The 10,233-nt window shown below is 42.9% G+C and overlaps 1 protein-coding gene and 1 non-coding gene across 8 annotated transcripts in view; both read left to right on the top strand.

The window, feature by feature from the left end:
• Positions 1-10,233, top strand: part of xrcc4 (X-ray repair complementing defective repair in Chinese hamster cells 4) — a 534,233-nt gene that overhangs the window by 467,904 nt on the left and 56,096 nt on the right. The gene's annotated exons all lie outside the window — the stretch shown is intronic.
• Positions 7-197, top strand: LOC138752058 (U2 spliceosomal RNA). The gene has a single exon (XR_011350345.1). It is a non-coding gene; the product is annotated as a U2 spliceosomal RNA (small nuclear RNA).

The raw sequence follows: 10,233 nt of genomic DNA, 5'->3' as shown, positions 1-10,233 counted from the left end.
ATCACAATCGCTTCTCGGCCTTTTGGCTAAGATCAAGTGTAGCATCTGTTCTTATCATTTTAATCTCTGATATGTCCCTTATCTAGGGACCATATATTAAATTGATTTTTGGAACAGGGAGACGGAATAGGGGCTTGCTCCGTCCACTCCACGTTTTGACCCAGTATTGCAGTGCCTCTGGGAATGGTGCACAAAAAAAAAAGAAAAAAAGAAAAAGACAAAAAAAAACATGGCATCACATGGAACCCTGAGGTTCTTTTTCCTGCAGGCCAGGCAGAATTTATACTTGTCGGTAGTGAAAAATCTATTCAAGAAAATATATGTATAGAAAAAAGAGAAATGTAAACAAGCCATGCAATAAATATTCAGTAATAAATCATGTGCAAAGTAAGAGGCCTTAAAGAGCCTCTGATTAAGTTTGTTGTTTAGGAGTCTGATGGTAAATTTTACATTTACAAATTTGAATATCCATTATCTTGAATCAACTCTGCAATTTGTGATTTAGAACATAGAACACTTAGAACACTACAGCAGGCCCTTCGGTCCTCGATGTTATACCAACCTATATATTCCTAACAAAAAAAAACTAAATCTTTCCAGCCTCGAAACCCACTATTTTTCTTTAATCCATGTGCCTGTTTAGGACTCTTCAGTGCCCATGATGTTTTGGTTTACAAATCAACATTTCACAGTATGGTACTTTGCAGCGTTTGAACTATTTTATTGTGAATTTATAAAACACTTTTATAAATTATTCCTAATCTTTGGTTAAAATGCATGGAAATATAGAATTTTAAAATGTGGTGTAAACTTTGCAATTTTTACCATTCCTTGCACTTATCCACTTTAAGAATAGTATTTCCGCACATGGCAGGATGCAGTAAAAATCATTCTGCAGTAGTTGCTTTCCTTCAAGCAGTTTACCTTTGCTGTGATGAGCAATATAGGAAAATGCCAGTGCATATGCATGTACAGCCTGAAGATCATCTGAAAACCAGGAACTTTCTGCACCCTGACTCAATTCCACCATGTGTTCGTATCTCCTGAATGATAGATATGTATAGCGTCTTGTAAATCCTTGTGTGATTTTAGAAAAACTGCTTTTCTTTGTTTCTGGATATTGGGTCAATAGAGATGTTTCTCCAGTCTTGCTCCAGAACATGTGCTGACAGATCATCATTGAACGCAGGTTCCCAACTATCATATCAATCATATGATATTTCATGAATGGGACTCTCATATGACCACAGACAGCATGTCTGCTGTCATGATCCCAAAGTCAATCCTGTCATCCAATTCGAGATACTGAGGCCAATTGAAATTTCCAAGCTGCAACTCTGGCTCAGATTAGATGACGATCCAAGCAATAGATTGAATCCAAAGCATTCCTAATCTAGATAGCACTGTACATTTATTTGGAATTTGGACATTTTATTAAGATACCCACTTTGAGAAATGAACCAACTATGTGAGTACTTTTAGCCAAATGGTTAAGATTTTATGATCCTCTTTGGCAGGAGGCAAAAAGGTCACATGAGCAAATCATCCTGACTCTCAACAACCATATGTACACAATAAAAGTTGAACAGATTTGAAAATGAGACAGTTTCTTAACTCATATATATATATAAAAACTTGAAACAAATATCTAAAGTAAGATGGGCAAGCCAGATATCATTTATTTTGATCTTTCAAGTTTAACAAGCCACCTTTAATTTTCTTTCCACTTTAACCTTTGTTACCTGCATCAGTATCTTTCTTGCAAATCCTTTGAATTGACAGTCTTTATCCTGTTGAGGTTACAGTAGGTCAGTCGGACACTTGAAGAGTTCAAATAAAAATGAGAATGCTGTTTTTGTTCCTCAAAGTGGTGACTTGTAACACTCTTTAAACATAGTAACAGTTTTATAACAGAAAATCCTCCACAATTAGAAAACTGTAACCCATTAATTTTAATCAAAGTCTTCGAATTCTGTACATAAAGATCTCAGTTTCCTCATAAGTCGTACTAAATAATTGTTGATATTTTATATATAAAAGTAAATAGGAAAGCTTTTTGATCAGAGATCTATGATCAGAATTAACTTCTTCAAGCTATATTGTCGAAATCAGAGTTTCATTGCTGCAAAGGTTACCAAAAGAAAAAGTTAGTTCAAAGGTTAATTGTGGGTTTCATTATTCTCAATGTAAGCTATATTATTACTTGAATATTTTATCTTTGGCTTGTGTCCATACAGCTGGCAGTATTTGAAACTTAATTAGCCTTTGCAATTATTAGTGCAGGCATATAATTATGATGTTATATTCTCAGGATATTGAAATTTGAAAGAAATTTAGTCAAGTGGACAATTTATGGTGACTTAGTATTTATAATTAATACAAAACACTTTGTTGTTTATTCAATATATGTTGAGCACATTAAATTTGTAACACCCAAGGGAACAATGAATTGTTGTCACTTTTTAATTAATTAATAGTTCCCTAAATGCTCAGACAGACCTCAAGGCAGAATCTTAAAAATTCCTCCCCCGGATCATTTTTTTCAACAAATAAATCCTGTCTAAAATGTGAAAATCGAATGTCATCAATGTGGCATGATCAATAACCACAAGCAGACTCGAAAGCGAGTCATTAAAGGCTTTAATAACATGAAATTTCAGGCATGTCTTTACATGCTGCTGGTTTGGAGAGAGGAAACTAGGGCTATTATTGGGAATCTTACAGGGAGGAGTTACAAGGTCAGAGGCGGGCCAGCCTGTACAATGTAGTGAGGTCACCTCCTGTACTACCTTACAGGAAGGAGTTACAAGGTCAGAGGCGAGCCAGCCTGTACAACGTAGTGAGGTCACCTCCTGTACTACCTTACAGGGAGGAGTTACAAGATCAGAGGCGGGCCAGCCTGTACAATGTAGCGAGGTCACCTCCTGTACTACCTTACAGGGAGGAGTTACAAGGTCAGAGGCGGGCCAGCCTGTACAATGTAGTGAGGTCACCTCCTGTACTACTTTATAGGGAGGAGTTACAAGGTCAGAGGCAGGCCAACCTGTACAGGTCACCTCCTGTACTACCTTACAGGGAGGAGTTACAAGGTCAGAGGCGGGCCAGCCTGTACAATGTAGTGAGGTTACCTCCTGTACTACCTTACAGGGAGGAGATACAAGGTCAGAGGCGGGCCAGCCTGTACAATGTAGTGAGGTCACCTCCTGTACTACCTTACAGGGAGGAGTTACAAGGTCAGAGGCGAGCCAGCCTGTACAATGTAGTGAGGTCATCTCCTGTACTACCTTACAGGGAGGAGTTACAAGGTCAGAGGCAGACCAGCCTGTACAATGTAGTGAAGTCACCTCCTGTGCTACCTTACAGGGAGGAGTTACAAGGTCAGAGGCGGGCCAGCCTGTACAGGTCACCTCCTGTACTACCTTTCAGGGAGGAGTTACAAGGTCAAAGGCGAGCCAGCCTGTACAATGTAGTGAGGTCACCTCCTGTACTACCTTACAGGGAGGAGTTACAAGGTCAGAGGTGGGCCAGCCTGTACAGGTCACCTCCTGTACTACCTTACAGGGAGGAGTTACAAGATCAGAGGCGGGCCAGCCTGTACAATGTAGTGAGGTCACCTCCTGTACTACCTTACAGGAAGGAGTTACAAGGTCAGAGGCGAGCCAGCCTGTACAACGTAGTGAGGTCACCTCCTGTACTACCTTACAGGGAGGAGTTACAAGATCAGAGGCGGGCCAGCCTGTACAATGTAGCGAGGTCACCTCCTGTACTACCTTACAGGGAGGAGTTACAAGGTCAGAGGCGGGCCAGCCTGTACAATGTAGTGAGGTCACCTCCTGTACTACCTTACAGGGAGGAGTTACAAGGTCAGAGGCGAGCCAGCCTGTACAATGTAGTGAGGTCATCTCCTGTACTACCTTACAGGGAGGAGTTACAAGGTCAGAGGCAGACCAGCCTGTACAATGTAGTGAAGTCACCTCCTGTGCTACCTTACAGGGAGGAGTTACAAGGTCAGAGGCGGGCCAGCCTGTACAGGTCACCTCCTGTACTACCTTTCAGGGAGGAGTTACAAGGTCAAAGGCGAGCCAGCCTGTACAATGTAGTGAGGTCACCTCCTGTACTACCTTACAGGGAGGAGTTACAAGGTCAGAGGTGGGCCAGCCTCTACAGGTCACCTCCTGTACTACCTTACAGGGAGGAGTTACAAGGTCAGAGGCGGGCCAGCCTGTACAATGTAGTGAGGTCACCTCCTGTACTACCTTACAGGAAGGAGTTACAAGGTCAGAGGCGAGCCAGCCTGTACAACGTAGTGAGGTCACCTCCTGTACTACCTTACAGGGAGGAGTTACAAGATCAGAGGCGGGCCAGCCTGTACAATGTAGCGAGGTCACCTCCTGTACTACCTTACAGGGAGGAGTTACAAGGTCAGAGGCGGGCCAGCCTGTACAATGTAGTGAGGTCACCTCCTGTACTACCTTACAGGGAGGAGTTACAAGGTCAGAGGCGAGCCAGCCTGTACAATGTAGTGAGGTCATCTCCTGTACTACCTTACAGGGAGGAGTTACAAGCTCAGAGGCAGACCAGCCTGTACAATGTAGTGAAGTCTCCTCCTGTGCTACCTTACAGGGAGGAGTTACAAGGTCAGAGGCGGGCCAGCCTGTACAGGTCACCTCCTGTACTACCTTTCAGGGAGGAGTTACAAGGTCAAAGGCGAGCCAGCCTGTACAATGTAGTGAGGTCACCTCCTGTACTACCTTACAGGGAGGAGTTACAAGGTCAGTGGTGGGCCAGCCTGTACAGGTCACCTCCTGTACTACCTTACAGGGAGGAGTTACAAGGTCAGAGGCGGGCCAGCCTGTACAACGTAGTGAGGTCACCTCCTGTACTACCTTGATCCACCACAATCATTATTCACATTTCCTTTATTAGTAGGAGAAACATAAACTTTCTCAATTACATGCAGTACTTGTACAGTGCATGATAACAATAGTTATCATTAGAACATAAGAAACAAGAGCAGGAAGAGGTTAGCAACCTGTCATGATAATGAATATGTATGAGATGTACCGGAAGTCACGTGGTATGAGAGAGAGATAAGAACACAAGCAGGCGAACAAAGGAAACCGGAGAATAAAAAGACACTAAGAAGTTTACCTGATAAACTTGTGTTTAATGTTTTATTAACTTCACATTTCGGGCCACAAATGTGACATTGGCGACGAGGATGAAAGAAGCTTGAAGAAAATTAAAGACTAAACAAGATTACAGAGGATTACAGACGACTTCAAGGTGATAAGAATTTTCTCTGTGACTCAGTACTTTTGGGGCTGGAATATTTCCTCATGGCTGGTGCAGACAGTGACTTTCTAACACATAGTGGAATTGCTCATTTTGACCCAACGGGTGATGCAAGTACTGGTGTGAAGTGGAAGGCATGGCTGGAAGAATTTGAATCCTACGCCGACAGTCATGGCCTATTTCTAGATACCGGTACAGGTGAACAAAAAGCGCAGAGAAGGGCGTTACTTCTTTTCACTGCAGGACCCTCAGTTCGGGAAACATTTAAGACACTTTTGAATACTGGAAGAAAGGATGAGTACCAGAAAGCGGTAGATGCATTAAATGCACACTATGTAGTGACACCGAATGCTACATTTCAACGCCATTTGTTTCGGAAAACGAGACAAGAAGATGGCCAGACAATTGCTCAGTACGTGACGAGACTACGCCAGCTACCTGTTGGATGCAATTACATGCCAGCTGATTTGGACAACCAATTACTGGATCAAGTCGTACAGCACTGCAGATCAGATAAACTTAGAAGATGTCTACTGGAAAGAGGGAGTGAGTTGGAACTCATCGATGCTTTAACCATTGCTGCTGCATTAGAGGCTGTTGAAGGGCAATTTCATACCATGACCCTGAAAGACAACTCAAGCCAGCAAATTAAGAGGATCTCACATCGCCATAATCAGCCAAGTTATATGTCGACACAGGACGTGGAGTGTTATCGATGTGGAAACCGAGGTCACTTTGGAAAAGACCCATATTGCCCGGCCAAAGGCAAAGTTTGCAGAAAGCGTGGAGGTAAGGACCACTTTGCAAAGAAGTGCAAAAGCAAGTCCAATGCAGACCAGAAGAGGAAGAATACAACTTCCAAAGGCAAAGCCTGGGGGAAAGGAAAGTATCCTGGAAAGAAAGATACCATTCGCCAGATAGACGGTGACGATGATGATACCCAGGAGGGACAGAGTTGTTACCAACTTACGTTGAATGAAGTACATCATGAGAAAGTCCCAGTGATCATTGGTGGAGTGACAGTACAGGTCATTGTAGACTCAGGCAGTGACAGTAATGTGATTGATCGACATTTATGGGAGAAGTTGAAAAGGAAAAAGATCATCTGTACCTCAAAGAAGTGTTCCAAGAAACTGTATCCATACACAGCAACCAAGCCATTGCAGACCATTGGATGTTTTACTGCAACTGTTGAAGCTGGAGATAAGTACACCGAAGCAGAGTTTATGGTCAAAGAAGAGAGGGGAGAACCATTGCTGAGTAGAAGCACAGTGCGAGACCTGGCAATACTTCATATTGGAGCTTGTGTCAATTCAATTCAGTCATACGAGGATATGAAGCAAGAATTCCCCGCAGTCTTCCAAGGAGTAGGAAAGCTGAAAGGTCGACAATTGAAGCTAGCGGTAGATGAAATGGTCAAACCCAAGGCACAACCAATGCGCCGAACTCCGTTTGGACTTCGTGGGAAAGTCGAAGCCAAAATTAAAGAATTGATCGAACAAGACATTATTGAACCGGTGGAACATTCGACACAATGGGTCAGTCCCGTAGTGATTGTGCCCAAACCAAAGGGTGACATAAGACTATGTGTTGACATGAGAATGGCCAATGAAGCTATAATTAGAGAACGACACCCTGTACCAACAGTGGAGGAAATACTTCAAGAACTAACTACCAGCAAGATATTCTCAAAAATTGATCTGAAATGGGGCTATCATCAATTAGAGCTGGATCCAGGTTCCCGAGATGTGACAACATTTGTGACTCACTGTGGATTGTATCGTTACAAGAGACTATCATTTGGAATTAATGCAGCTTCAGAGATCTACCAGTATGAAATCCATCGAGTGATTCAAGGCATTCCTGGAGTTGCCAACATTTCTGACGACATCATAGTCCATGCACCAACGAAGGAAGAGCATGACAAACGGTTGAGGCGTGTACTATCTAGACTACAGGAGGCAGGCCTTACCGTGAATGGAAACAAGTGCCAGTTCGGTGTGTCGGAAATGGACTTCATGGGACACAGACTTACACGGGAAGGACTAAACCCTGCAGAGGCCAAGGTGAAAGCTATTGCAGATGCACGTGCACCTCAGAACGCAACAGAGGTGAGGAGTTTCCTGGGATTGGTCAATTTTTGTGCAAAGTTCATTCCTAATTTCGCTACAGTGCCAGAACCACTAAGAAAACTAACCAGGAAAGGTGTACCATTTCATTTTGGATCTGAGCAGAAGAAAGCGTTCACAGCGCTGAAGCAAAGCCTGACAGATGCAAAAACTCTTGGATATTACGATCCGGCGGCATCAACCAAAGTCATAGCGGATGCCAGCCCGGTTGGTTTAGGAGCCGTGTTGGTCCAGATGCATGATGGAGGACCAAGAATCATTGCCTATGCCAGCAGATCGTTATCAGATGTGGAAAGAAGATACTCTCAGACAGAGAAAGAAGCACTCGGACTTGTATGGGCCTGTGAGAGGTTCCATGCATATTCATACGGCATTGAATTTGAACTCATCACAGATCATAAGCCATTAGAGGTGATCTATGCACCTAGATCAAAACCATGTGCCAGAATAGAAAGATGGGTACTCAGACTACAACCCTACAAATATAAAGTAATCCACATTGCAGGGAAAGCAAACATTGCAGATCCGCTGTCCAGATTGGTGAAGGATGGTGGTCCACAATCCAAGTCAGAATTGGGAACAGAAACAGAGAGCTTTGTACACTTCGTAGCTATTCAGGCAACACCGAAAGCTGTGAATACAAAGGAAGTCGAGAGAGAATCCGAACATGATCCAGAACTCATGGAAGTAAGAGAATGCATACAGAGTGGACAATGGGACAAATGTACTCACAAGGCTTACATTCCCATTAGAGACGAACTTTGTTGCATCGGACAGTGTGTATTGAGAGGTTGCAGATTGGTGATACCGCAAAGGTTGAGACCGAAGATCGTATCCTTAGCGCATGAAGGACACCTAAGTATTGTTGGTTCCAAGCAAAACCTCAGGACCAAGGTATGGTGGCCAGGTTGTGATAAAGACGCCGAGAAATTTATTAAAACTTGTCACGGATGTCAAATCACAAGTAGGAGTAATCCGCCAGAACCGATCCGGAGTACGCAACTCCCGACAGGACCATGGATCGACGTAGCTGTTGATTTTCTTGGACCTTTACCGACGGGAGAATCAATTATGGTAGTGATAGATTACTACAGCAGATACTATGAGTACGTGGTGTTGAAGTCCACAACCACTGAAAAAACAATACAAGCGTTAGCAGAGATATTCGCAAGATATGGATTACCTGTTACATTGTACTCTGACAATGGTCCACAATTCACTTCAGAGACATTTGCGGAATACATGAGGACCACAGGTATCCACCATCATAAAGTAACTCCGAAATGGCCGCAAGCCAACGGAGAAGTAGAGAGACAAAATCAGTCCATTGAAAAACGATTGAGGATTGCACACGCAGAAGGACAAAATTGGCGAGAAGCATTGCTATCTTATGTGGCTGTCTATCGAGCAACGCCTCATGCAACCACTGGAAAGAGTCCTGCAGAAGCATTTTTTGGGAGAAAAATCCGCACAAAAATGCCAGAAATAAAGGAAATCCGAGACGACCAGGAGATGAAGGACCACGATGCTGAAAAGAAAGGTGCAGCAAAGCTGTACACAGATTCGAAACATGGAGCCAAGTACTCAGACATCATGCCAGGAGATAATGTTCTAGTGAGGCATGAAACTGGTGGTAAGCTAGACACAACTTATTACCATCAACCCTATACTGTCGTATCCAGAAGTGGCAGTAAGGTGACAGTCAAGTCTCCGACTGGAGTCCTGTATAAGAGAAATGTATCAAGTGTAAAAAGGTACCATTCCAGAGATACATCGAGTGAAGAGGTTGAAAGGCCAATATGAGATGCTGAAACTGAGAGACCTGATGATGTTCCAGAGGCAGTTACCAGCACTCCTGATGAAGTGACTAGAGCGCCAGAAACACCCGAAGCCGTGGCGAGCAGTATTTCCGACGCTGAGAGTGAACAACCGAGAAGCGACGACAATATCGCAGGCAGGCCGAAACGAAACCGGAAAGTGCCCAAACGATACGAAGACTTTGTGCCATAGTTTTAATAAGAACTTTGGGACAGTATTTAATCTTATATCATAAAGTGCATGTATGAGTGCTGTAGGAAGTAAATTTTATGTAGTTGAGTTATAGTATTACCATTAGTTACGATGTTTGTATGTTTCGAGGGATATTGGTAAGTGAAGGTAAAGTTTATTTCTGATTAAAGGAGGGATGTCATGATAATGAATATGTATGAGATGTACCGGAAGTCACGTGGTATGAGAGAGAGATAAGAACACAAGCAGGAGAACAAAGGAAACTGGAGAATAAAAAGACACTAAGAAGTTTACCTGATAAACTTGTGTTTAATGTTTTATTAACTTCACATTTCGGGCCACAAATGTGACACAACCCATTAGGCCTGCTGAGTCAATCGACAAGATCATGACCAATCCCATTTTCTCTCCATACTCAACTCCCTCTTAGGTTCAATATCTGCCTCTCTTAACCTTAACTATAATATAACAACCCTCACTCCACTGATCTCAGGGTAGAGAATTCCAAAGTTGTATCATTCTCTGAGAGAAGAAATTCGCTTTCATTTTTGTTCGAAATAAGTGATTCCTTATTTTGAAACTGTGTCTTCTTTCAGCATCTGCCCTGTCCATCCTTCCTCAGTATCTGGCATTTTTTAATAATACTCAATTCTCTGATCTCCAGAGAACATGTCTAAGCTGCTTTACCTTCTCTCCTACATCTACCTTGCATCCCAGTAATCAATCTTTGCACTACCTTCGATGCAAATTTCTCCTTCCTTAAATATACAGACAAAAACTGAACCCAGTTTTGCAGATG

The sequence above is a fragment of the Narcine bancroftii genome, chromosome 1, assembly GCF_036971445.1.
Source record: "Narcine bancroftii isolate sNarBan1 chromosome 1, sNarBan1.hap1, whole genome shotgun sequence".
NCBI lineage: Eukaryota > Metazoa > Chordata > Chondrichthyes > Torpediniformes > Narcinidae > Narcine > Narcine bancroftii.
This window is presented reverse-complemented; position numbering and strand designations above follow the sequence as displayed.